At 50.2% G+C, this 26,219-nt stretch overlaps 1 protein-coding gene across 2 annotated transcripts in view; it reads left to right on the top strand.

The window, feature by feature from the left end:
• The first annotated feature begins 5,069 nt into the window (after window positions 1–5,069).
• The window catches only part of ELFN1 (extracellular leucine rich repeat and fibronectin type III domain containing 1), a 51,753-nt gene continuing 30,603 nt past the window's right edge, over window positions 5,070–26,219 (top strand). Inside the window, exon 1 of one of the 2 annotated variants that reach the window (XM_010308217.2) lies at window positions 5,070–5,203. The gene's annotated coding sequence lies outside the window, so the exon portion shown is untranslated. The remainder of the gene's footprint in view (window positions 5,204–26,219) is intronic. The other variant, XM_075767462.1, reaches the window with a different exon arrangement.

The following is a 26,219-nucleotide window of genomic DNA, read 5'->3' as shown; positions in this document are numbered from 1 at the left end:
CCTGGGGCACGCGAGGTGCTGTAACGGTGGCTGCAGGGTGGGCTGGGCAGGTGGTTGGACGATGGGTTGGGTGGGCAAGCGAGCATGCATGGGACCAGATCTCCCGGGGTGGTCCTCACCCACATGTCCCCGTGCCACCTCTGCCCTCGGTGACAACACCTGACCATGGGTGTTTTGCAGACCCAAGCTTTGCCCCGAGGCTGGGCCATGCGAAGCTGCCTGGCAGGGCTCTTCTCCACCCTGCGCTGGCTATGACAGCTTCACAGAGTCGTTAGCAAGCAAGGCGCGCTTGAAGTGAATAATTAAAATACCTGCTGTGCTTTTAAATAGTTCAGAGCCAGCCTTGGAGCTGCATGTGTGAGCGATGGCTGCTGTCTTTGGAGGAGGCCTAAGGAGAGAGGAGGGAGGAGGGCTGATATCCAGAGGAAAATTAAGGGCTTGATGCTCCTGCTGGCGGGAGGAGGGATGGTGCTGGCAGCTTCCAGAGGGATGCAGGCAGTCCCTACCCCCGAATGGAGACCGGAGGCTGACAACAGCTCTCCGTGCTGGTGAACGACATCTCTCAGTGCAAAACTCCCCAAAGTCTCCTCTCTGCCGAAGGTTTGAGAGGCGGCTGAGCTCAGCACCCACCCTTCCAGCTGCCCCAGGGCTCTTGCACTGGTTCGGCTCTCCAAAACCTCAGGATGAGGACGTGGGGTGGGGGGACAGGGACAGCACTGCAGCTTTGGGGGCAGCAAGTTGCTCCATCAGCACAGGCAGCGTGGAGCACCTCGCCTGAGCACGCACAGGCAGTGTCTGGGGAGGATGCTCTGTCTTTTCCAAAGATGCCGTTTCCCCAAGATATCAATTAGACACCGAAATGAAAACAATTTCCGCATGAACAATTAACAAAGAGTTTCCCGCAGTCTCTCGGCAGCCGGACTCCCTCTGTTCCTGCGATGCTGTTGCTACCCCCAGCTGCCTCTGAGTTTTTATCACAGTGGCAGTGAAGGGCCCCGTCCCCCACCGCTGAGGAGCTCCATGCGATGAGGGAAGATATCAAACACCACGTCAGTGTCAGTGCTGCTAGAGCGTGGAGCTGGGAAGCTGTAAATCATCTCTTCTTGCGAAAAAATGGGTTTCTAGGCAGGGGATGGAGGGAAAAATGACATTCCCCATGAGTTAGTTTCAGATTGAATTAAACAATTGGTTGACCATAGATATATTTTTTTTCTATATATATTTTGTTGTGGAGAGCCTGGGCACTTCCAATTTGGGGTCACTGTGCAGTGGGGTTTTTTTTCCTCCATTTATTTTAGTTCAGCCAATGATCCAAAAAATCGGTTATTTTCACAGATTTGCCAGAAATACCTCCAGGGCAGGTGAAAGCAGAGTTTCTAGTAGAGACAGGAAAAAAAGTCTGTTTGGGGACTGAGGCATGGCACAGTGAGGAGGGAGGGAGAGGTGTGTGCCGGCAGCTTTGCAGCAGCATGCGAAGGGCATCCTGACGTTCAGGCCTTTCCCCGGTCTCACGTGGGGAGCGGGAGCTGCCGCCCGTCCCCCTCGCCCGTGGCCCTTTGCCCGCGAGAGGCGAGAGCTCCCGAGCTGCAGATCAACTAATTAGTCTTCTTCTCGCCCTATCACAGAATGCTATCCATCTAAAGGTTTCCTTTAAATTAGAGCCATGTAGAGTTTGAAAAGCCCTTCAAGTTCAGTTGGGCTGATGAATTGGTAATTGAGTGTACCTGGATGTCGGTGCCGTCTTTGCCTCTCTCTGCATTTGTATCAGTCCGTGTTTGTTTTCCCGAGCTGTAAATCACTCGGAGCTTGGAGAGGCTTTTATCAAATCCTGCTAGGAGCCAGTCGCTTTCCCTTTCACAAACACATTGCTAATGCCACGTGGAACCCACTGGCTTTGCTGCTCATTTAAAAACAATGAGGATGTTATTAAATGGAAAAAAAAATTCCTTAGCAACGGGGAGAAGGAGGAGGAACAGAATTGCTCCTGTCTCTCCGGTGCTTGCTCCTTCGGTCTAATATCTGTCCCATTGATCTCCTAATATGCTCTGCTTTGAAAGCCTGATTTATTGTCCCGCGATCTCTTATCTCCCTGCGTGTCTCGGTCCGTTAGAGCACACATTGTTCTCGGCTTCATTAGCAACCAGGCGGGTCGGCTGCCGGCCCTTGGTCCAGCCTCACGTGAGCAACGTGCCACCTCCTGGGCTGCAGACCGGTGCCCCTTTCTCTGCAGGACCTGGCCCTGCAGGACACTGGGCATGGAGAGTTAAGCAGATGTTTAAGAGAGTCAGGCTCTCCATCTCATGGTCTCCAGGTTCTCCAACACGTTCTTGGTGTCAGCCTCTCAGGTGGCATCTGAAGATAGCCGGCCCTCTCCATCAGCTGTAGAGGGACCACACCTGGCTCTGTTTCCACGTTACCCATATCCATGGCTGATAATTCAGTCCAGTGAGCGTGTTCTAATGCTGACAGGTTTGGCAAAAGGGAATTTCAAATGAGAGGTAACACTCCTGATTTGCAATTCTTGGAGCCACTCCAGCCCCTCACCCAATGGAGGAGCTGAAACAGCAGCACATGGCCAGCATAACCCATCAGCACAGCCTACATTTCGAATATAGATTGTTTTCAATGAACTGTTACGGTGCTATTTGCTCAGGGGGAAAAATGGCAAGTTATTTCCAGTTACAAAGAAATGTGAGAACTTTGCAATCTGTGTGTGAACATTTCATGAGCATTAAAATGAGGTGGAGTTTGCCAAACAGATTATTCATTACGAGTTCTTCATTCAGCTCTAATTGCTTGGGTCTAGCTGTTGTTAGAAGGACTATGTGGCACCTTTGTAGTACGCAGTTAAGGTCAGAAAAGTGTCAGTAGAAATGACTGCATGTTAAGCCAAGCTTTTCTTTGGCTCTAATGGTACTATACCTGCTCAGCTTAGCAAGAGCAGTAAATGATGCTGTCTGGCTTCTTCTTGTCACTGTGCAGCCCAGATAGCTAATGGAGAGAGTTGTGCCTTCTTGACCCCCACTTTCTCTGTAGAAAGAATAATTAAATTCACCTGCAGAATCCCCATCTTCTCATGCATGGCAGCGTGCAACTTCCCTGCATCTTAGCTAACTAGATTAGAGATTACGCGTGCCAGAATCACTGATGAGAAAGCACAAGCTAGAGAGGATCTGGCTTGGCTTTCAGATCCCAGATGGTATTTGCAGGACCTATGCTTAGGAAAAGCATCACTTCTTTTGCTTCTGGCCGTCCAAACTTTGTCTGCAAACCCAGAGGAACAAGCAACAGGGAGCCCCACCATCTGTTTTTCAACAGTAGTTTCTGAAATGGAGCTACACTTTAAAGTCTCACCAGTTCAGCCTCTCACTTTACAGAATATGTGTCCGTCTCTAAAATACCAGGTTATTTTTTCTTACCCCCATAATATTCTCATCCGACATTCACTCTCCTGGAAATCACCAATCTAACATTCGCCTACCTGCATTCAAATACCTGTCATTGTTCTTGTGCTACTGTCCTTCTCCTTCCAATTTAGAGATTATATTTCATAACTGACCTCCAACTACCTATTGCCTCCCTGTGACACTTCTCACCCTTGTCTATCTGATTGATTAATCTATTATGCTCTCCACTCTCCTGATGACTTACAGATTGCCCGGTATCTGTCACAGGCTTGCTTTTGTTCTGTAATATTTATTCTTGGAGTTTTGCAACGCCCTCCGGCTGCCATTCTCTCTCCCTGTTCAATGTCCTCCACCTGCCTCTCTTGTGAATGTCTAGTTTGGAAAAAAGGAGAAGAAACCTTTTTTTGGGGGAAAAAAAAAATTCCTACCTGCTGTGAGTTCACACATATGCTGGTAAAAAACCACGTTTGAGATGCTGTCATTTTCAATGGGGCTCTTTATTTTCTTTGCACCATTTGGAGGTAGTAAAACGTCACCAGATCAGACTGTGATCAGTGACACGGCTTGGAAGGCAGCTTTCTCCAGAAAATCTCCTCACCTGCATAAGTCAGTGAAACAGCGACAGAGCAGGGAGCAATGTTGTGTTTAAAGATGCGTGTAGGTAGGAGGGTTCTGCCTCTGCCGGGGAAGAGGTCTGGGACGTGCCCCAGATCCATCCATCTCTCTGTGCTTGTCAGATGTTGTCCAGCTCTCTGATATTGTTCCAGGCTTGTCCCAGCTCTGTCCATCACACTGACATTTAATTAACTGCCCTGTTCTCCTGGATCTTGCACTGGATTTGTGTTGTCTTTCTGAAATACCTCTTAGGTCGTGTCTGAATATTACTAACATGAGGAATAATAAAATGGTTGTCACTAATATTGCTATTATTGTTATTACGTTGATGATAATAAAACAAGACATTGAATATCACAAAGATGAGTACTGTTACGATCAGTGTCACTTCTTGCTAAACTGGTTGTCTCACATCACAGGTGAGCTGGAGCTTGACAGCAATGGTGAGCTTAGAAAGCCCTGGCCAGCCAGGCATCCAAAATTAAAAGAAAAACAGAGAGAGGGTTGGAAGTGACCAATGAGTACAATAAAATCACAATTAAGATTTAAAAACACATTTAAACCAGTCCCCAGGTGTAAGGATGATTATTAAGCTTATTAAAATCTACCCATGCTGGGTGGCTGGTGTGGTGGTGGCAGTGGCTCCTCACTCCTCCAGGAGCTCAGCATTGATGTCTGTCTTGTACCATCTGCCCTGTGCATGCCCAGAGCTATCCATCTTCCCCGCATCTCTTTCAGTCCTCATCTGGCATTTGTCCCACTCTTCTTACTTCAGTCGCAGGTCCCCTTCCAGCCTTTCTTACAGTCCCTCCTCCACTGGTGGGTGGATTTCTTTTCCCTTTGAGTTACTGTGTTGAGCAGCTGATCTCATCTGGTAACTCCCCGTGGTCCTCTTCCCATTCACATCTGGTCCCTGCATCTCTGTGTCTGATCCATGACTCGAGTAGCTGTGCTGTCCCTGGGATAGCTTAATGTTAATCAAGCCATCAATTAATCTTTTATACCCCCCGGTGAAACTCCCTCTTAGGTTTTCTTTTTCTTCCTTGCAGTTCAAATACTGGGCTTGGTGATCTTACGGGATCCCGAATGCTGTGCCCAGTGTGCCTCCCAGCCCCTGCACACAACGACTAGGAGACCTTCACGACTGCAGCAGGGACCAGCAGCCACACAGAGGTGCAAAGGTAAGGGGTGACCTTTTCAATCGCATCTCCAGAGTGAGAGAGGTAGCTGGTGTGAGACAGCTGGCCATGGGAGACAGCCCACGGGATCGCGTGGATGGAGCAAGTCTCTCTGGGGAGGGTTCAAGTACCTGGAAGACCTCCCCAGGCGTGGAGGATGAAGGGGACCCCCGCAGCATTCATTTCCGACAGGGAAGAGGCTGGTGCAGATATGGACAGCGATCTTGGATTTTGTTTCTCACATTGTTGTTCCTGGGCTGGTTTCTGCTGAGAGAGGGAAAACCTGAAAGGCTGAGCTGCGGCTCCTGCACTCCTGGAAGTGTGGTAGCAGTGAAAGTTATCATAGTTATAATTTTTAATTTTTACTTTTAAAGATTGAATTCACATTCTCCTGTTAAGATTTAAAGAATATGGAAAAAATGTACTTTCTTCCCCAGATGAGAAGTGCAATATGTGCCTCTATCCCAACTTCTACAAAATTGTGTTTTACAAAGCAGAAAGAGAACATCAGGTTCATGTTGGTGCTGTAATTTAGTTTTCTAAGACCAGAGTTTGCCATGTGTTTCCTGTTGAAATGACTAGCTGTGCTGGGCACTCAGAAATTTTCTCCCTCTTTCTCATCTCCACCTTGACATTATGAAAAGGGTTTTCATCAATCCGTCGAAAGAAAGAGATAACTTTTGTATAAAAGTGCACAGTCGACAGGGTTGAGTTTTTTAGGTAGTGTATAATTTTTTTTTTACACTGTTATTATTTAAAATATGCTTTTTAAGAGGACAAAAGGGAATAGTTTAATGGAAACAAATTTCTATAGCAAAATGTACAGCTGGATAAAAAAAGATTATTTCTGTTATTGCTTGGGTAGACAGGTGAATTTGGAATTTGAGTACAAAAGGTGTTAAAAAGTGTGCTTAAACTTCTCTTCAGTGTGCAGTTGCGATTGAAAAGAGTAATTTTCGAGAAAAAACTTTTCTCTGAGCCTCCATTTCCAGCATTGTCAAGTCTATAGCAGCGGCCTTTTCCCACAGCTATTATCATGTTTTCACCTTTTCTTCTTCCACCTCATTTGTCCTTTTTTGAAGAAAACGCAGTGCTGGTGAAAGACGTGCATGGGCTGGAGCTGGTCTGGAAGGGAGAAACCGCGGTGCTGGAGGTGCGTGGGCATCTCTGAAGGCCAGAAGGGACCGAGAGGATACAGCACCTGATGGGAGGGAGGGAAAGATGGACAGCCTGGCCTGGGGGTAGTCATTTTGTAAGCACCTACAAGTCTACAGCTCTTAAGACCCCCTTTCCAAAGTGACTTTTAACCAATTAGGAACCTAAGCATTATTGAAGCTAAGCAGAGCTTAGATGCTCTGCCTCCAGGCAGACACAAATATCTCAGCAATGCAGACAGATAGACAGCGTTGCTTGTCCTGATGGATCCAGACCCAGAGCCAGGCAATGAATTACAAATATAAGTGCCAAAACAGCAGACTTGGGACACAAAGGATAAAAGACAGTTGTGTTATTTGAGCTGATAAGCCCTGTGTCTCGAAGATGCTTGCATCAAAGGCTCCTGTAGGGTTTTCAGAATTGAGTGTTATACCATCCAGCACTGAGTTACCAAAGATGTAAAATGGAACTTGCAGAGAAAGCTTCATGCTTGCCACAAAGGAGCAGAATAAGAGTTTGTTTTGAGAACTATTAGGCTGAATAATTTAGGATTGGTCTCCGTGGACACTGTGAGAGATTGCTCCCCACAGAACAATGATTGCCATTAATGTCTCCACTCCCTGCCTCCTCCCTCCTTCTTCTCCCCAACCTCTGCGAGGGCTGGGTCAAATGCTGCCCAGCCAGCATGAAAAATATTTCCCCCTTCTTTGGTAATTATTGTCCCTTCTATTCATTTCTCAGAAGTCTTTTCACAAGCAAGAAGTATTTTCAAGGGTTGCAAGCATTCATCTCAATGTACATTTTCATGGCTATTCTCCTTGGAAGAGCTGGAGAGCTAATTTACTTTATTAGACCAAATGAAAGGATCTTATCAAGGTAGTCTGTGCAGCATTGTGCAGGGGGTCAGGCAGCTGGAGAGTCCTCTGAGATTGCCACTAAATTTCTTGCAGAAGCTGAAAAGCAGGTGTTGCTGTTTAGGTTGGTGCCGTTCTTCTTCACATCATGTAGGCTCCCTTTCAAACAGCCAATGTTGAGATCTTCTGCATGGCCCCATCATTGGTCTAGCCACGAAGGCTTAAGAACAGTAAAATTTGTAGGGAAGCATAACTTCTTTGGTTTGGCAAGTCTGGAGGTAGCCGTGCTTGCAGCACTGGGTTGCTCAGCAGGGGAGCAGGTGCCCAGGTGAGTGGTGAAGGTCCACATGATGGGGAGCCCTGGCCAACCCATCCCTGATGTGGGAAGGTGGCTGGTGACACCCAACTGCACGGACCCTTCTCCACGTGGCTTCATGCAATGAGCAGGTGACTGAAAATCGTCTCCTGGGCAATTCGCTTCATTCATCAATTAAATTGTTTGCTGCGAACAGTTTGGTCCCATCCAGCTCCAGGATTTCAGCCTTGTAATTTTGCTGGCAGAGGGTGCCGGCGCCATGTCCGTGAAATCTGCCTGCCAACTGCTTCCCCTGCTAAGCATTTTCTAGGCTAACGATCCTGAAAACCTTGCCAGCAGCCCCAGCTCTGTCCCTTTCAGGGCAAGCCACTCATTTAAACGTGAGCACCTCTAAATGACTCCATCTGCTATGTGACGTTAGTAAAGAAAAGATTATAGCAGGAGTTATTGCCGTGTCCTCGGGTTATAACCCCGTTATAAAATGGGCTGGAAGAACAAGGGGACTGTGAGGAGCTGAGGCTCAAAACCACCTGGGTGACTGTCAGCTTGATTTATTTTCTTGCTCATTAGATAAATTAGAAAACTGGCAAAAGAAATCGTTGCCCACTCTCAGCTGCTTGGTTACCTGCCACATGGCACCAGATGCCGGCCACAGGGAGACGTGGCTCCTTCCCACCTCCCCGGCCCCTCTCCCCCGGCCACCCCAGCACCGAGGTGGGAGGGCAGGGACATGGGATGGGACTTGGGGCTGCTGGTGCCACACATCTCCTCGGCGGCCCTGTCATCCTAAACAACCTCATTGACCCATCTGGCTGACCACTCACAAGCACTAGAGTTTCACTTTTCTCTAATACTGTTGATTTTCAAATAGCAGCACTTTTCTAGGTGAAAAAAAGCAGTACCAGTATTGCTTTTGAATACTAGCGCTGACCTCAGAACCGTTTGTTACCTTAATTTCAGAAATCAAACTAAAGCAAAAATAACAGGTTTGTGGCAGTATCGTCAGCCAGGACCTGCTGCCCTTCAGAGATGCTGGTCAGCATTTTGGTCTTCGGTATTCGGGTGACTGGTGATCAATCTGCCTCCAGCAGCCGCCCCTCTTGCTTATGAACCAGGCTAACTTTTGTCTGTTAGAAGGATGGAGCTTAATGGTCAGACTTGCTTTAAATCCCTGGGTAAAATTCACTATCCAGGAGGTCAGACTACAGTTACAGTGCCTTCTAACCTAAAAACGCAATGAAATCTTCAGGCTGCATAACCAATTGTTAAATTCAGATCATTTAAGCCATCTTCAGTAGGTTAGCTGCATCCGATGCACTTCCATAGTATGAAATAAGGCGACTGTTATACACATAGTATTTACATACGAGGAAAGGCTTGCAGCCAGGATGAGCTATTCAGAGACTCCAATACATTTCTCAGCCAACGTGGAGGAATGCCTGCTGCAAACAGATGCTGAAACAGGGGAAGAAACAGGGCAGGGACCTCCTGGGGATGGAGGGAGAGCAGCATGGCACCTCGGGGGTCCCAGCACTGCCATGCCTGTGCAAGGAGGTAGGGCAATACCTGCCCTGTGGGCCATGGTCGGAGAAGATTTTTGCTGCTCTCCATGCCCCTCCTTCTGCTCATGGGACTTTTGAACTGCCTGCACAGTGTCCTTGTCACCCGGTCTCCGGCAAGCGTTGGGACGTGTGTGTCCCCATGGTGCAGCCTCCCGCCAGGTGTGCTCCCATGTGTGCAAATGCTGCTGGGCAGCACAGGATGGAGGAGACAGGGCTAATTCCTTCCTGAGACTCGCAAGGAATCGGCTTATGGCCCGAAGCTCCGATTACTCTTATCTTAGCCTGCGTGATGGCAACCACATCCTGAAATTACCCGTCTCTTTTCAAATTCCAGGGGCTGGTCTGAGCAATGTGAGCAAATTCCAGCCCCGCTTTCACCCCAGAGGGTTTGAGGGGCTGTGAGTCAGCACAGACCCAAGGCTAAACTTGGGGGAAGAGGTTGGAACCCCCAAATGCACCCGAGGGGAGGTGCCTGGGTGCAGTCCCCGATCCCACCTGCCAGACCTGATGGAGTCTGGCACAGAGCAGCCTCATCAGCCCCTTTCCAGCCGCTGCACTGGAGCTGAAGGCTCAGGCAAACTCACCTGCTGGGGTCTGGGCAGCTAACATGCTGCCGAAATGGCCAGCAAGGGATAGATGCTGTCAAGTAAAACATGGAGTGAAATGTTTGCTTGATGGGATTAAACCGTGACTCCCACCTGTCTGCGGTATGAGATGCAGCACCACATGCTCCCACCCGCCTTCGCTCCCCATCTCCCACCGCTGCCTGCCAAGCCCACTCTGCTTGGAAATTAAAGTGGGGAAATCAAAGTCCTTCTCCCCCCGGCTCCTGCTGTGCCTCTCAGCCACTGACATTAACACCGAAATGACTGACATTAGCTTTGAATGGATTTTAATAACCCCCTTGCGAGCCTGAATTACCCACGCAGCGTGAGGTCCGGTGTGCGCTTGGAGACCTGGCAACGAGCAGTGCATCGGGGGTTGGATCAGCTCCCCAGCCTGTGGACGTGGGGCCAGACCCCCTCCGAGAGCTGTGGTGGCTTCTGCTGATGCAGCCCCTGGCACGGGACCCTGGCAGCTGCCTGGCTCCCGGAGAGCTGCCAGCGCCTGCAACCATCCTGCCACAGCAGGTCTGCAAGGGGCTCGTGAGCTGCTGGGGATGCGGGTCCAGGTGGCCACCTCCATGGGATCTATTGCTCTCTGGGGCAGGGTATGGGCTGCTGCGGGGTGGTGGGACCCCCCCCCCCGCCCCCCCGTGCCTGGAATGAGCGTTGGCCCAGCCCCTACGAGCACGTGGCATAAAATAGCAGCCTTGGTTTAGCAGAGCCCTGTGGATGGGATGCTAAATGAGATCATGCCTGGCCCAGCTGAGGCTCCGGACTAGTGTATGAAAATCTAGCAAGAAGATTAAAAGGTGTCCCCAGGCAGAAGAGGGTATTTATTTCTTTCTTTGTGGCTGAAATGCGCGTGGTGTGGGAGTCACAGGGCCGGTGACCTCCCCTGAGCACCTGCACGTGGGCAGCACCGTGTCCCCGTGGGGACTGATCTTGGGGACAAGGCACTGGCCAGAAAAACTCCTTCTGAGATGCAGGTGGACACGTCCAATTTACCGTCCTGCACCAGGGGAGCCATCCCACCCAGGCTGTCAGCCCTCCTGCTCCTCTGCAAAGGGAACAAGCCGTATTTTCCTCTTCTTTTACAAGAGGGAAACCTAAGAAAGATTTTCAGGTGGTTCCCCCTTCTGGACGAGGAAGGGTCTGGAAACATGCTCTAAAGTCACTTTTCCTTAGTCAAAGGTCCCGAGATCTGAGTACTGCAGCTTCCTTGGCCAGTCACAAAAATCTCAGCACCATTTGGGTAAAGAGTGATGGTTTCTAACTGCTGTCAAAATCCATATGTATTTCCAGTATGGAAACAGGAGTATCCACAAGGATAAGGATGCTGGCTCACTGCTGGGATGGGCCAGCAGCTTCTCCAAGTCAGGCTCAACAGGGGCTGTGGAATCATCAGGCACTTTAAAGAACTGAGGACTGAAAACAACCCCTTAAAAAAAGTCTGTGATAGTGATTGAATTATATTTAAAAGAGGCTCATTCGTAGTAAGTAAATGCAAATAGTTTACATGGAAGATATTTCCCATTAAGCTCATTTCTACATAAAATGCTAACAGATTGAGATTATGACTCTAATGATTATTTTTATTGCCGGTTTGCATTTAAATGGCATAAATTTCCCCCTACTGTTCTCTCTTTGGGTTAAATCAATAAAATCTATTAAGAAGGTTCATCTTCCTCTAAGATTCCTCCCTCTCTTCTCTGTCTCATCTCCACTGGTGCCCTTTTTATCCACCCACCACCAGAGATTTTTCAGAGCTGCCTCCACGATGTTGGTGCTGAGGATTTGAAAATCCACTTTGGCAGAGCAGAGTGAATCCGGTCTTTGCCGAGACTATAGAGCAACTCAAGTGCTGTTTCCTTTACTCAACTTGGGCCATATTGCAAGGACATGCGGTTGGAGACAGCTCTTCTCTCCTCTTAGCCTCTCCCCTCCTGCTTTAACAGAGAAGCTATACTCATCTGTATACCTGTACCTCCTCAGCTATGGATGCTCTTGTCCTGCTCCTTCAAACAGTGGCTGTGGCTCACCGAGCAGGTGCTGGATTTCTGTTTGGAGAGGAGTTATCCTGGTATATACACAGCGAAAGCCATTAAGACGCTGACCTTTAAAATGGGCTTCTTCCTGCTCATGTAGGGAGGAAGTGGGTTGAGTGCCCAAATCTTATTCATTTTAATGACAAATCCCTCACATGGAGGCTTTGAAATGCTCGGCTTTAATGCAATTCGCCTCCCTCTGCTGCAGCTTGGCTTTACTGTGCAGGGGATGTCTCTGCTTCCCCTGCATAGTGACAGACCCTATAGATTTGCTGCATAACTGCTGTGTTCAGGTACCGTCGTGCATGGATTTATGAGCTTAGGGCAGTGCTAGCGCAGGGATCTTCATGCTCCTTAATCAGTATCGCTGACCTTTCTTTCCTCCATTACTCTCAGCATCAATTTTTTCTAGCTTAATTTGCATAGGTTTCATGTTATCCATGTTTTTGCTTTGTCCCTGTTATCCCATTACCCTGGATAATCAAAGTTGGCTGTAATAGAAACAGCAGAAACAATTTGCTTACCCTCCTATTACAAGATATTCCCTCTACTAAGTCTGAGAATACCTGCAGTTCTGTGGTAATGCTAATTAACTGTGCATACATATAGAAAGTAAAGCAAACGGCACTGAGATCCTTTGGGATGGTGGGGATTAAAGAAAGATAAGATATTATTCTCCTCTTTCTCTGTGCTTCAGTGTCCCTACCCCCAATGGAAATTGCTTTGCACATATAGTAAAATGTAATAATGTAAAATGTAATGCATGGTGGGGGGGTGTCGCTGACTCTGCGGAGAGGTGGAGTTGGAAAGAGCAGATTTCCCCACTATGAAAGTAAGGATCCTCCCCAGTGTCTCGCTTCTTGTCCCTGTTCCAGAGGGGGTAGGATGGGGCTGTCTTTACCCTGTGATGGCCTCCAGGCCTTGGAGCCCGGTGGTGTTGGGCAGGGCTGTACACAGGCTCTGATTCCTCACGGCTGCAGCTATCCCCCAGAGCTGGACTCCGGCATTGTATGGCTGGAAAAGCTCCTGTGCAACCTCAAGGGCTTGTTGAAATAGTGTCTGTAAATGTGAATGCCTGCTGTAATGGAAGGCACCTGCTGTTGGCTGTTGCATCCATTGGGATGCTCCTGTATCCTTCCCGCATTTGGCACAGTGGCAGTTTCAGAGCAGGCCAAACCCCTGGGGAGAAGAAGGAAGACGGTAATGAGAGAAGGAAAATCATCAGGAGAGGGGAGATGCAGTAGCAGGTTGGGTTTCTGGTACTATCCCAGCCACCCCTGTTCATGTTGCACTGCATAGTGTCATAGCTCAGGCTCACCACAGCCCGTCCGTGAGGGTATGTGGGACAACCTCCCCCCATTTGCATACAACATCCTCTAAAAGTCTCACATGAGACTTTCTCCTGCCAGCCAGACAAAGAGTGACTTACTGTGGTGGATTGACCTTGGCTGGACACCAGGTGCCCACCAAACCTCTCTATCACTCTCATCCTCAGCAGGACAGTGGGGGAGAAAATAAGATGGAAAAAGCCCCTCATGGGTCAAGATAAAGGTGGTTTAATAAAGCAAAAGCAAAAGGCTATGTGCAGAAGCAAAGGAAAAAAACCCAAAAGATTTATTCTCTACTTCACATCAGCAGGTGATGTCTGTCCACTTCCTGGGAAGCAGGGCTTCACTATGCATAGTGGTTACTCCAGAAGATAAACATCATAAATAACGAATGTCCCCCCTTCTTCCTCCTTTCTCTCATGTTTTTGTTGCTGAGCGGACATCATATGGTATGGAATATCCCTTTGGTCAGTTGGGGTCATTTGTCCTGGCTGTGTCCCCTCCCAAGACCTTGCCCACCCCCAGCCTACTGGTGGTGGTGGTGGAAATAGAGAGACGGCCTTGATGCTGTGTGAGCACTGCTCAGTAGTAGCCAAAACACTGGTGAGTTACCAACACCCTGCTAGCTACCAATATAAAGCACAGCTCCATGAGGGCAGCTATGGGGAAAATTAGCTCCATCTCAGCCAGACTCAGTGCATTTACGCAGCCAGGCATGTGTGGAGGACTGTCAGAGCTCTCCATGCAGGAGAAATCCCACTCAAGTCCACCCACCAGCTCCTCACCAAGCTCCCCAGCTCCTTTCCCAGCAGCATGGACAGACACCCTCAACACACCCCGTACAGCACCTAGGACTGGCCCTGGAGCCACGAGCACAGACAACACTGTGTCCCTGGGTCTGGACCCCACACTACTGCCACCTCCCCGGTGGCTCCAGGAGGGTTGTTAGACAGCCCTAGCTCTCCCCCCACCCCCGAAATTGTGAGGAAGCTGTTATTTATCTGTGCTCTGATAATCACTGCACCTTTGATGCAATACTCATGTTTGGGATTTTACCACGTCTCTCATCCTCCAGGTCTGTCAAGGAGCTTTACGCAGCCATGACAGAGAGAGGCGTCAGTGGAGAGAGTCTAGATACAGCCAGCAGCTGTCATGTGGAGGGTATAAATAATGTATATGCACATATATATGCATGACCTACGAGCTCAGGACCTTCCTTTCCTGAATGGTATCAACTCCTTTAAAGGGTCCTTGCGTCATGCCACGGCTCTGGCCATGCCAGAGAGCTCACATTACACAGGTGTCCCCCACATCTGTCTGAGCTATATGGGGACAGGCAATAAAAGAGCTGACGAGGATGAAGGCTCGGTGCTGCAGGTCCCTCCTTGCCTGCTTGGAGCAATGTAATAACTCCTTTCTTGTTGCTGAAACCTTCGCTGCTTATTGCTCACCATCATTTCTGTGTGCAGTTTTAAGACTAGAGGTAGCAAAGTGCCTTGCTCTGCTCACAAGCCTTACGGTCAGTAAGATGATTTGAAACTGCGCCCATGGTACTCATCCTTTAAAGCAACCCAGGTGCAGGTTGTTGGTACAAGGAGCTGCAAAGGGCTTTTAAGGTGCTTGGGCGATAGCCAAAGAGAGTTGCTGGTGCAGTCAGGGCCCAACCGGCTGCACACCGAGGGGCTGAACGGAGCCGTGCTGCGCCTTGCGCTGCAAAGATGCAGGTGCATCATCCCAGCAGAGAGCTCAGTCCTGAAATACCTGAATCTCAGCAGAAGAAATGGGGAGACTCAGATCTGAGTGCTGGCTGATGTCAGCCCCGAAATCAAGCCCTTTGTCTTATTGCCAGTCATCCGAGACATTTGGTTCTGATCAGACAGCATAAGCTTTAATTGTAAGAGTGGGTTTGAAAATGAAAATATAACATGAGTTTGATTCATAGGAAGGAATGCTTGGGATTGGAGATGGGACAGTGTATCACTATGGGCAGCTGGGAATTTCTTGTTGATTTTACATAGCTGAGGCAAAGGTAAACTTCCTATTAACTTCCCTGAAAGAGTTCATAATGATTTGACCCTTAAAATTAAAGATCTGGAGCTAAGCGGCTGGGCTACCGACTCCAGCACAGCCTCCACCAGTGGAGTTCAAGCAGCACGTTGAAATAGCCAGCAGCTTTTGACAGCAATTGCACTCAGTACTGTTCTGTCTCTTCAACTCCTGACATCATTTGGGAAAAAAAAAGGCAAAGGTTGAATTCACAGGCTTTGTTTCTCTGCAGTTCAAAGGATACAACAGCCTGGATTTTAATTGGCACCGAGTTTTCCGACTGGTACCCGGGGCAGTCCTGAAGACTGACACCCAGCCAGGCAGGCGGAGCGGCAGCTGAGGGGGGAAGGCTGTTTGAAGTGCTGGGTGCCTGCCACCCATCTGCAGGTACTCAGAGGTCTCCTCAGCAGCGTATCGCTGATCCGGGGGCAGAGGAGCATTGCTTTGCTTCTGATCATTAATGCAACGCTCTCTTCTCTGGTTTCCTTCCACTGATCTTCGCTGTGCACAGTCCAAGGGGAGCCACATATTGAGTGGTTTGTGCTGGAGATCACAGCACAGAGATAATGAAGCTGTTTTCTTGCCCTTTGCATTTCCTGATGGTGCAGCTCAGCCTGGTCTCACGCCTCTGCCCAGCTCCAGAGCCCACAGGAGGTGGTGGGAGGCAGATGCTCTGCAAGCTGCTGGCAGCGTGGCCTGCATGCCCCTGTGGAGAGAAGCAAGAGTAGCTCAGGCTGTGGTCACCCTCAGCTTAACCCCAACACTTGGGCCAAATGGAAGTCGTCAGTGCTGACATGCAAACGTGCTCCGGTCTGTGGAGTGCCGGAAGCTCCTGGGATGGAGGGGGTGTCAGCCGGGGCTGTGAGCTCCTCCGGCAGCTGAGCGGTGGGGTCCCACCTGCTCCTCTCTGCAGGTTCAGCATCGCTCCCACCTTTCCAGTCTTCACTGCTTTCCTTGACTTCACCTCTCCTTCTTGAGCTGGCTCATGGCTTTGCATCCTTCCGTCTTTCCTGCTAATCTATGATTAGCACCTATGCACCACCACCTATGCCCAGGAAAGCACTTTTACACGTGCCCTCTCCTCTGTGATCGATGTGCTCCATGCAGATACCTGCTTTGCCCCAGGACCCTTTATCATTGCCACCAGCATAGTCTCAGTAAGTCCCATGCAAGACAAAAGCATTGTCAGCCTGTCTGCCCCAAGCCTGGCTGTAACTATCAGTCCCAAAAGCCTGGTGGGGTGGATATAGTTATTGCTCGGAAGCTTTGTATTTACCACGACCTTTCTGACATTACAGTAAATGCATTTCAGGGCCCAAGAAGTATAAAAACAAACTACAAGGAAATCAAGACAGCTAATTAGCCAAAGGTTACTGCTGGGCTCCACGACTGTCAGCCCTTTTGAAGTTCTCCTTCACACAGGCAGGTGTGTGTGCAGTGCTGCTGCTCCTTTGAATAAATGTCTTGGTTTCCAGAGTGGGTTCATAGCTGGATGTGACTAAACACATGTGAGGCCTGTCACAGCAAGCCTTGACAGGATGCTCACGTCCTTTAACCTCGCACTTCTCCAGCGCTGAAGAGCATCTCATCATCTCATGGAGTGGCTCATCAGCGTTGCACAACTTCCCGGCACCTTGTGAGCCGGGGTGAGCTGGGAAGTGAGGAGAAGCCAGAGAGCCACCTTTCTGCACAGTCAACCCTCTGCCCTGGAAATTCTCCTTCCCCTCTGGTGTCCCTGCCCTCTGCACTGTGGGCACAGCAAAGGAGGTTGACAGTCTGCCGACTCTGGCTGGGCTGGGAGCTGCACCCATCATCCAGGGTTTGGATGGTGCCGTTGGGGTGCTGCTCCTTGGGATGAGGAGCCTGGGGAGTGCTGGAGCACATCCCCCAGCACATCATGGTCTCACCCCGCATGTCCATCATTCCTCAGTATCCGATATTTTCCTGAGGATAAACATCTTGCGTGGAGTTGCAGGTATACCAGGCATCACAAGAGGAAGGGGAGTGGGAGTCCTGTCTGGGCCGAGGGCTGAGAGAGGGGTATGAACGCCATGCCAAGAGAGGCTGAGCAGGTTGTGACAGAGGCCTAGGTGGACTAGGGTGCTGTGTCCAGAGGGGTGTTTTGTTCATATTTGGGCAGGAGACCTCTGGAGCAGCAAAGGACCTCTGGGACTGCTCTGCGCAGGGATCAGGGAGAGTTTGACCTTATAGGTAAAACCAGCATCATCTGTGCTGCCCTCTTCCTTCACCTCTTGGGTTTTCCTCCTTCCCTTGTTCTGCTTCCTTCAAGCTCCGTTTCCCCTTGGAAAACCCTCTTGCAGCACTCTTTTCCCCCTCTGCAGGTTTCTCCTCTTTCCCCCTCTCCTCCTGCTGCTTCGCTCCCTCCTGCTTGCGGCTCGTGCCGAGCGTCATGTGTTTGCTCGGCATTGCTCCTCCTGGAACGTTAATTTGCTGCTCGTTTCCTTACAGGCTTTACACCACGAGTTGGGGCTTTGTGTGCATGTGTGTGTGTGATTCAATTAAACAAAACACAATAAAATCAGGGAAAACAGAGAGAGACACAGACAGACAGCGATTCTCTGCTCTCCAAGGGCTAAGCCTGTCTGCCTGTGAGCTCAGCCCCAGCATGGCTTTCTCATGTCGCCACGTGGGATTGCTTGTAGCAACCCTCCGGATCTCGTGCTTGGGGTTTCCATCCCTCCGTCGGGACCTCAGGACAGCACCTCCTCCTGCTCTGCTGTTGGGAGCTGGGGCTACTCCGTCAGATGAGAGGTGAACCTCCAAGCAGCTGGCTGTTCATTTTAAATAAGCCCTGAAATTCTGAGGCATCTCCAGATGCTCAGCCTCCTCCATCCCTCCTTTCCCTCTGCACAGCTCAGTCCCTGCAGCCCTCGAGATCCTCCAAGCCTCCCCCTTCCTTCCTCCAAGCCAGTAACTTCCCTGCTCCCTGTCCTGCCCTGCCCACGTCCCTTGTCACCCTCCTCGTAGCAGATTTCCCCTCTGCTAGGCCCAAGCTTTCTCCCAAATCACACATTTCCCTTGCAGTACGACCTGAAAAATAGTAGCCATGCTGTCACGGGGTTCATTTCCCTGGCTGGCTGGTGGGCTTCCCTCCTGCTGCCCTGTGCCCCTCTCTGCCATGCCCTTCTCTCCCTCGCTGCTTTCCTGCCTTGTTTTCTTTTCCCTTTCCCTCCCCGATCCATTTGTACTGCAGACATACGCTTTCTTAGCATCCTTTGCTCCCAGTCATCTCCCTGGCAGGTTTCTCGCCTCTCCCTGTGTGCGCGGGTGTGGGTGTCTCTCTCCCGGAGACTGTTTCTGCTCACTCGTCCCCGGCTGGCTCCCTGGCTCTGCAAATTTATTCTGTGAATCCAGCCTCTTTCCCTGGGTGAGCCGCTCGACTGTAAATATGACGGCTAAAGTGGGTCAGTGCAAGCGGAAGGAGGTGGTCCCAGCAAGGGCAGAGGGAGAGCAGGCGTGGGAGGCCACCAGTGCCAGATTACGGGGTAGGTGGGAGAGAAGGCGGCAAAGGTGATGTTCTTAAAAAGTGAAGATTGCAAGGGTTTTTAAAATGCACGTGAAATGTGATCAATGAAATCCTGGCACTCAATACCTTCTCCTTAGTAAAAAATACGACAGCAGCAGTGACCCGCCCCCCCATTCCCGACAGCAGCCCCCATCGTGCAGAGCCCTCCCGGGGATGGGAAAGGTCGTGCTGTGTCATCTCCGCTGACTTTACTGTCCTTCTGAAGTCCTGGAAGGGGCCTTGCACTGCTGAAAGTGAAACATCTCGAGGAGGGCAGAGCCTGATTAATGTGTTGGGGCTCGTTCCTGCTCAATGGGGCAGTTGCCTCTTGCCCAGATGCCCACCAGCCACCCTCAGGGTGGGTTCCAGAAATGTCATAGAGCGATGCTCTGTGCTTTGCACCTCTGCCCTCTGTCCCCCCCGTGTAACGTCAGAGCTCCTTCTTTCACATTTGGAGGGCTCCTTCTAGTACCAAGGGGCTGTCCTTACCTCTGGCTGATCCGATGCTTATTTAAACAGCAGGAAGAGGTGCTGCTCCCTGTTCTCTGGGTCCTCAATTGTGGTGGCTGTGAGGTAACGCTGTCCCTGACTTGTCTCTGGTGACTGCATGCCTGGCAGAGGCAGGACAGATGTAATAGCATGCCCAACCTTAGTCTTGGCTCCTGGCTTTCACAGGCTGAGACTGTCTTGTCACTTAGTCCATGTGGACCTTTTTGCTGAGCAAAGTGAAAAGATGGGGCCAGCTTTCCTGGTGTGCAAGCCCAGCCCTGGAGAAAGCAAGGCGAGGAGCTGCCTTGTGGAGCAGAGAACCAAGGGACCATCCGTCTTCCTCCTGAGCTTGACCAATGCCTGCACATGGGGACCCATGGTCCCCACACTTCTGTCCTCATGGACCACATGTGTCCACAGCACAGGAATACATTTTAGCTGACAACGGTTCTGCAGAGTTTCCTGTGCATGCAGCCAATGCACCTGGAGCCGTTCCCAGATGTCTCTCCTCATTAATGCCCCCTTAGCAATTTTCTGAGGACCAGCCTCCATCTCCAGCATTAAAAACAGTCCCTTCCTCTTTGATTTATGGATATTAATCCGTGCCAGCAGGCAAGAGGCATGACATGTCTACATAATATATTCATTATTAAATTGTTTTTGTTCATTTCCTTTCTCCTCCACCTCCAAGGCTGCACCTTTTTTATCTCTCTGTAACATTTGATCCTGCAGAAAGACAACTTCCAACATGGAGCAATATCAGCATCACTTGGTAGGTCAACCTTACAAGTCCATGTTTCCTCCCCAGAGGCCACACTCGGACTCCGGTAGAGAGAAGACCCTCTTAGCTCCATCTCCAAGGGTATGGCTGCTCCAGTACTGTGCTCAGGGTAACTGATGGTGTGGCCAGGGCTGTGGGACACTGTCAGTCCCACGTCACTTTTTCTGATCATAACACAGGACATGCCAACTGCATGAGCCTGCTGGCAGCCGTGCCTGAAACAGTGCCCAGGCAGGGATCCAGTGAGTGTGAGTTTCTTCTGCAGTCATTCAGATGCTGGCTCCAGATCAGTAATGGCTAATGCTGTCCAGCCCTCTGATTCAGGGACTGAGACCCAGATAAAATAGTGTTAGCTCCACCAGCTCCAGTCTCCCACCTGTTCAAGCCAAGCGCCTGGCTCTGGGTTGGCGGCCACCTTTGCAGCACGTTGCTGATTTCCGTGGTGCCGTACTGTTCCCAAAGAAAGTGGCAGATTAGATTTAGCAGCCAGCACTTGGCTCCTAGCGATCTCACTGTACTATGGCCTGGGAAGAGAGGAAAGAAAGATCTGAGGTCTTTGGCATGGGGCTACTTTCATTTCCCTTACCCATGTCTGTGCTGTATGAGAACTCAGCCTGCTCCGCACCCTCTGGACAGCCCTTGGTCTCCCTGTGGTGCCCAGGATGATGTTCCTGCAGGGCATAAATCTCTGCCCACCACTCTAAGTGCAGCCTGCCTAGAGGCAGGAGTGACGGTTATCCCCCTCCCGTGCTCGGCTGCTGTGCTCTCCCAGCCCTGATGCCTGGTGGCAGTACTCTTCATCCTGCTGAGATGCACCCTGCTCCACATGGCAATTTCTGCAGACCCATCTTCCTGCTCTGGTCACTAGTTCTGGTCAAGGAGTGGAGGGCAGGCAGTTTTGGGGATCCCAACCCTCTACTTCCAGGCTTTTCAGGCCGTTCAGCATATTTATTGCCCATCTCTGGACCTTGCAATTGGCAGTGTGACAGCTCTGACGGGACAGTGATGGAGAGTTATCATCTCAGGTGTCCCCCTTGGAACTCAAATGCAAGAAGTCCCTGCGGCTCATGTGCCTGCCCACCAACCTGCTGTGGACCATACCTCTCAGCACAGTACCTTCATAGTGGCAGGTGCCCACTGTGTGCTTGTAGGCTCTGTGCACACCAGGTCCTCTCTGGAAGTTGTGCTTTTCTCTATTACTTAATAGGAATTGAAAGACAAGCTTACCTTGCTTTGTTGCAAGCTGTGCCCCTTGCAACACAGACTGTCCCATCCCCAATCCCCAGCTCCACCCAGGCTAGGCCACTGGTTTTTCCAGACCTCCCATCACCCTGCTGTAAAGCAGCAGTTAGAGGCAAACAGCACAACTAAAAACTGACGGTATCTCTCTCTCTGCAGCCTGGCTTAGCTGAGCCTCCACCAAAGCACCTCCCTCTCTCTTGCCCACAGCCGAAGGGATTGTCCCCGCTTTGCACTGACCACACGACTCTTCCTGTCCCCATCGTCACCACGGCTCTGTGCCTCCTGCAGGTCCCCAGGACAGAGATGAGGGGAAGCAGCAGGACGTTAGCTACTTCAGGAGCGTGAGAGCAGCTTGAAAAATATTTGTGTTCTTTTGGTAAAAATGAATCTGTCCCAGTGGTAATAAGGCTGCTTTTGTTCAGCAGGCTCTTAGCAGTGATTATTGTTGTTTTTCAATTTAAAACCCAGACGGTCTATTTATAATGTATAGTATGTGGACTGAGATTTTTTTGTTTTCTTTAACCAAGCCTTTAAAATGTGCTCTCAGTTCCACTACTGACAATTCAAGGAATCAGAGGGGGATCTGTCACCTGCAGAACCCATGAGTGAAATGATAAAGCAAAACATAGTTAACAGAGCAAGGCTGCAGCGATGCTTTGGGAAACCAGTGGAAGATGCCAGGTGGGAAAGGTCTGAGGCTGTAGCTGGGAGGTGCTTTTGGTGGTGTTGGAAGGGCTCTGGACACAGGTGCAGAGTACTTGGATTATCTACAGCCATACCACTGTCTATCTTCTGTCTTGTCCAAAGTGGAGGTTGATCGTAGCTGACATCAGCACCATCCACAGTGCTGTCAGCACAGAGACCAGGAGAAAAAGCCAAACTCTGGTCTTTGGCCTGGCACTGGCTCCAAGTTGGCAAAGACCTCTGAAAAGTAGCTAATACCCATGGGTGCTGAGGTGATGGTGAGGACAGCGGTCCCAGGGATGCGTTAGGGGATCCAGTAGAGCACTGCTGTAGGTTTTGGTCTGGGCTGACAAGCTTTTGCATATGTAATATGAACATCTCTACATTCTTTGGGCAATGGCCCACTGTTGGCCCGGCATGGCCCCTTCCAGTCTAACAGCCTGGATTACTCTGGCATGCCAGCCCTGAGTGCTGGTCAGCCAGCGGGGTTTGCTTTCATTTGCCAATGCAAGACACTTGGAGCATCCTGTCCAAGGATGCTTGGGCACAGAAACGTCATTAGATGCAGGCACCAAACAGCCGCTTGTGGCAGCATCGAAGGTGTTGCTTTGGGTGCTTTTGAATCCTCCCATATAGGGCATGGGCTTCTTTGGCATGTTGGTGCATTGCTTTCCATGCAGAGCCCAACATCACCACCAGGACTTGCATATGAATGACCCAGTCCCTGCTGGCCAACCTTCAGCTCACCTGTTCACCCAGGAAGCTGCTTGTGGCAGACTTTGCTGTAGACAAGTCATCTGCAGGCCAGGTTGCCTTGAGTTCATGGCCAAGCTGGAGGCCATGGCTCTGCTGCCTCTGCCATGCTGAGGCTGCCATTTGTTCCCCTTCTTACTGCAACTTATCTGATGGTGTTTCTGTCTCAGTTTCCCCATACAGACCCTTTCACTTCCACCGTTTAGTTATTTTCTTAATTAAATATAGATTATGGCACTGGGAATAAGGGATTATTACTTATTCATAAGCTACTTAGATTTTAAAGTGTGTGCAGAGCAGGGCTTATCACACATCTGTGTCTGCATCATTACCATGTCAAGGGGCAGGGTGAGCTCCTATGGCTGCCGGGGCTTCACCACAACCTCCCTCCTCTTCCCTCCCAATGCTCTCCACGCTCGAAGGAGCTCTCCCATCTCTCCCCTTGCTGTCCCTTTTCCAGTTGAGGCTTGCCAGCCTTTTCCCAAGGAAACCGTTTTCACTGCCATCTCCCAAGCTGTTCTGGCCCCTCCATTACGCCTCTGCTTTGCCCCCTCCCCAGGTTTGTTTGCATCTCTCTCCCGGGGCTTTCCCCAGCCCTCCCGTTGTGCCTGCAGCTGAAGCTCTGCCGTTTCGCCTGCCCCCTGCAGAAGAACAGGGACTTCTCAGGAGGCAGCTCTGCAGGAGGTGCTTTTTTGCAAAGTTTTCTAGGAAATTTCTCCCAGTACCTGTGTAATTGTCGCCTGAATTTCAGCCTGCCCTAGGGGCAGGAGGAGGAGGCAGGGGAAGGTGCTGTTGGCAAGCTGATGGGAGAAGCAGAGGAAGGAAAGTGGGGTGGGGAGATGGGTACTGTTGTAGGTCCATAATATGCTCTCCGAAAGCCTTGTACTTCTTCAGTGTGCCCAAGCAGAAGGGTTAGGAGTTGCTCCCGCCATTCTGCCTTAAACAGTGGAGCACTCCAGCCTCTGGGCAGCAATAATAATAATAATAACAATAAAAACCTCTGACCTGGTTTTTGCACACCAGGGTGGACTCCTGTCTCCATCTTAGTCCAGTATTTGCTGTCCTCAAGTTGTGCCATTAATGGCCGGTGCTGCAGGACTTCTTCTGGTCTGCTTGTGAGCCCCTGGGGGGAATGGGGCAGCTCATCACACACCGACCTGAAAAGAAAGAGGGAGCATTAAATCCCAGTACTCACCTCCCCTCCATCCTCCTGGTTCCAGGGCTGTCCCCAGGGTCCCAGCAGGGTCCCAGCATTTTGCAGCAGGCAGCCCCACTCCCACCCTCAGGGACCCATTAGCATTTCCATCATGTTCATCCCATCTCCTGTTGCTTCTGCACCTTGCCTGGCTGAGATGGCAGCATGGGGCTGTTTCTGTCTGAGCCAGCCTGACACCTTCATCCTCTGCTGTCCCAATGCCTCCTATGTGGTTCTTTCCGACTGTTTTAAGGACAATGCAAAGTCCTGGCTTGATAGCCCTGAGGACTAAAGACCTTTTGTCAACAGAGCAGATATAAGACAAGCTGCTGCAAGATTCCTCAGAGCAAAATGATCTTGATAAATTGGAGAAATGGCCTGAAATCAATACACTGAAATTCAATAAAGTCAAGTGCAAAGTGCTTCACTTAGAAAGGCGATATCAAAATCACAGATATAAGATGGGGAAGAACTGGTAAGCCAGCAGGAGAGCGGCTGAGGCTTGAGCACTGGAGTAGCCCTCAAACTGAGCAGTAGACAATAACCTGATGCTTTAGGAAGGGAAAGAAAAGGCACATCTTGCCCAGAGATGTATTAATAGTTTCAGATGGAAGACCGCGAGGTAATTTATTTGGCTCTATTTAGTGCTAGCAACGCATCAGCTGGAGACATATATCTCCAGGTTTGGGCATCACAGCTTTAAGAGAGACTCAGACAAATTGAGGGAGTTCAGAGAGTTTGGAAAACATGCTCCAGGAAGATGGACTGAAGGAGCTGGGTTTGTGCTCCAGGACAGAGATGACTGAAGGCAGGGGGATGTGTGATATTCATCTAGTGTGGAAAAGACAGTTGTAAAAATGATGGTGATCAATTCGTCAAGGATTGGACAAGCTGTAATAGACTTAAATTGCAGCCAAGAGACCTTGGGTTAGGTGCTCAGGCAAAGCTTCCTGAGAGCAAGGTTGGCTGAGAGCTGGTGCAGGCTGTAAAGGGTGTGTGGGAGCCCCGTCCCTGGAGGGCTTCAACAACCAACTGACAGAGCATCTGCGTGGAGATGACCTCCATTCAAGTCCCACTCTCTCTCTCTCCTACCACAGGGATGAAGCTTTGCCAGCACCCCGAGCAGGATTAGACATGTCCTGGGGTTACCAGGCTGAGACAAGCAATTTGCTTCCAGCTGTCTCATGTGCTCTTACCAGCCATACCAGGTCATGGTCAACCTCCCAGTGCCTGCAGGGGTAATATCCTTGGTGAGCCCCATTCAGCCCACCTACCCAGGGTCCTGCTGGCTGTGTCCCTCACACGCCTGGGCAAGATGCTCCCAGCCACACTTCTGCTCCGGGTTTCTTCTGCTGTAGGACCATAATTTCATTTCTGTCCATCGTGGAGATGACTAAAGAGCCTATTTGGCTTATAGCCTAAGACCAGGGAAGAAAATGGAGAAAAGCATGATTTTGCAGTGAGCACATTACCAGGTTGAGTTGTTCCTGTGTCTTATAGTACTATCTGAGAAGGGTCTGCACCACCCATCCCTCTGATGTGGCCGTTGTGACTCCATGCCTGATTGTGCTGAAACCTTTAGGATTTGGCTGTCACTACCAGGGGCACCTGGATATATCCACACACACATGAAATTCATTCACTCCTCTGACTTACACCACAGGCTAGAAAAAAACAATAAAAGACCAGAGACTAAAATGGTCAAGGCTGGGTGTCTCCAAGGATGCTTTGCTGTTTGAACTGACCACACATTTCCATGGCCTCAGTCCCACTGACGTGGTTTTGGGTTATTTAGTGGCTAGCTGCAGCTCTCCTCCAGATCAATCCCTCTCAATTGCATTTTTTATCATAATTAATGTTTGCTGTGTAATTACATTGATTTTTTTTAATGTACTCTGCGACATGAGGGGAATCCATAGCCTGAATGTGTGAGCAAGGGAGGGGGTGTGACATTGAAGCTTGCAGAGCCAAAGGGGAGAGCAACAGGGGCTGCACCAGGGATGTGCAAGGGGAGGATCTGCTCAAATACCCCGTATTATACAGGGGGTTTACTGACCTGCAGCAGCAAAGGGCTGGGCATGGAAATGTTTGCACTGCTGCTCCTTTTTGTGCTGGCCAAACTGCTCCACTGACCCTGCTCCCTACCCACTGGCCCTGGCAAAGCCAGGGTTGTCTGCAAAGCTGGTTGTCTGTAGCCCCACCAGCCCTGTTTCCACTACTGAGCTCAGCAGGGAGTGGGATCTTATTTACTTACCAAGTCACAGTGGGAAGAGGGATTTCAGGGCAGCCTGAGCTTCCCAGAGCTGTGAGGAGTGGATAAAACCTCTTCCAGTTTTGTGCGAGGAGGCTCCTACGAGTAAGAAACCTCAACCTGGGCACAGCTGGAGTTGCTCCCCCCCCCAGGCTCCTCACTGACTCGTGCTACCAGCAGCTTTGTC

This window comes from Balearica regulorum, chromosome 15, assembly GCF_011004875.1.
Source record: "Balearica regulorum gibbericeps isolate bBalReg1 chromosome 15, bBalReg1.pri, whole genome shotgun sequence".
Taxonomy (NCBI): domain Eukaryota; kingdom Metazoa; phylum Chordata; class Aves; order Gruiformes; family Gruidae; genus Balearica; species Balearica regulorum.
This window is presented reverse-complemented; position numbering and strand designations above follow the sequence as displayed.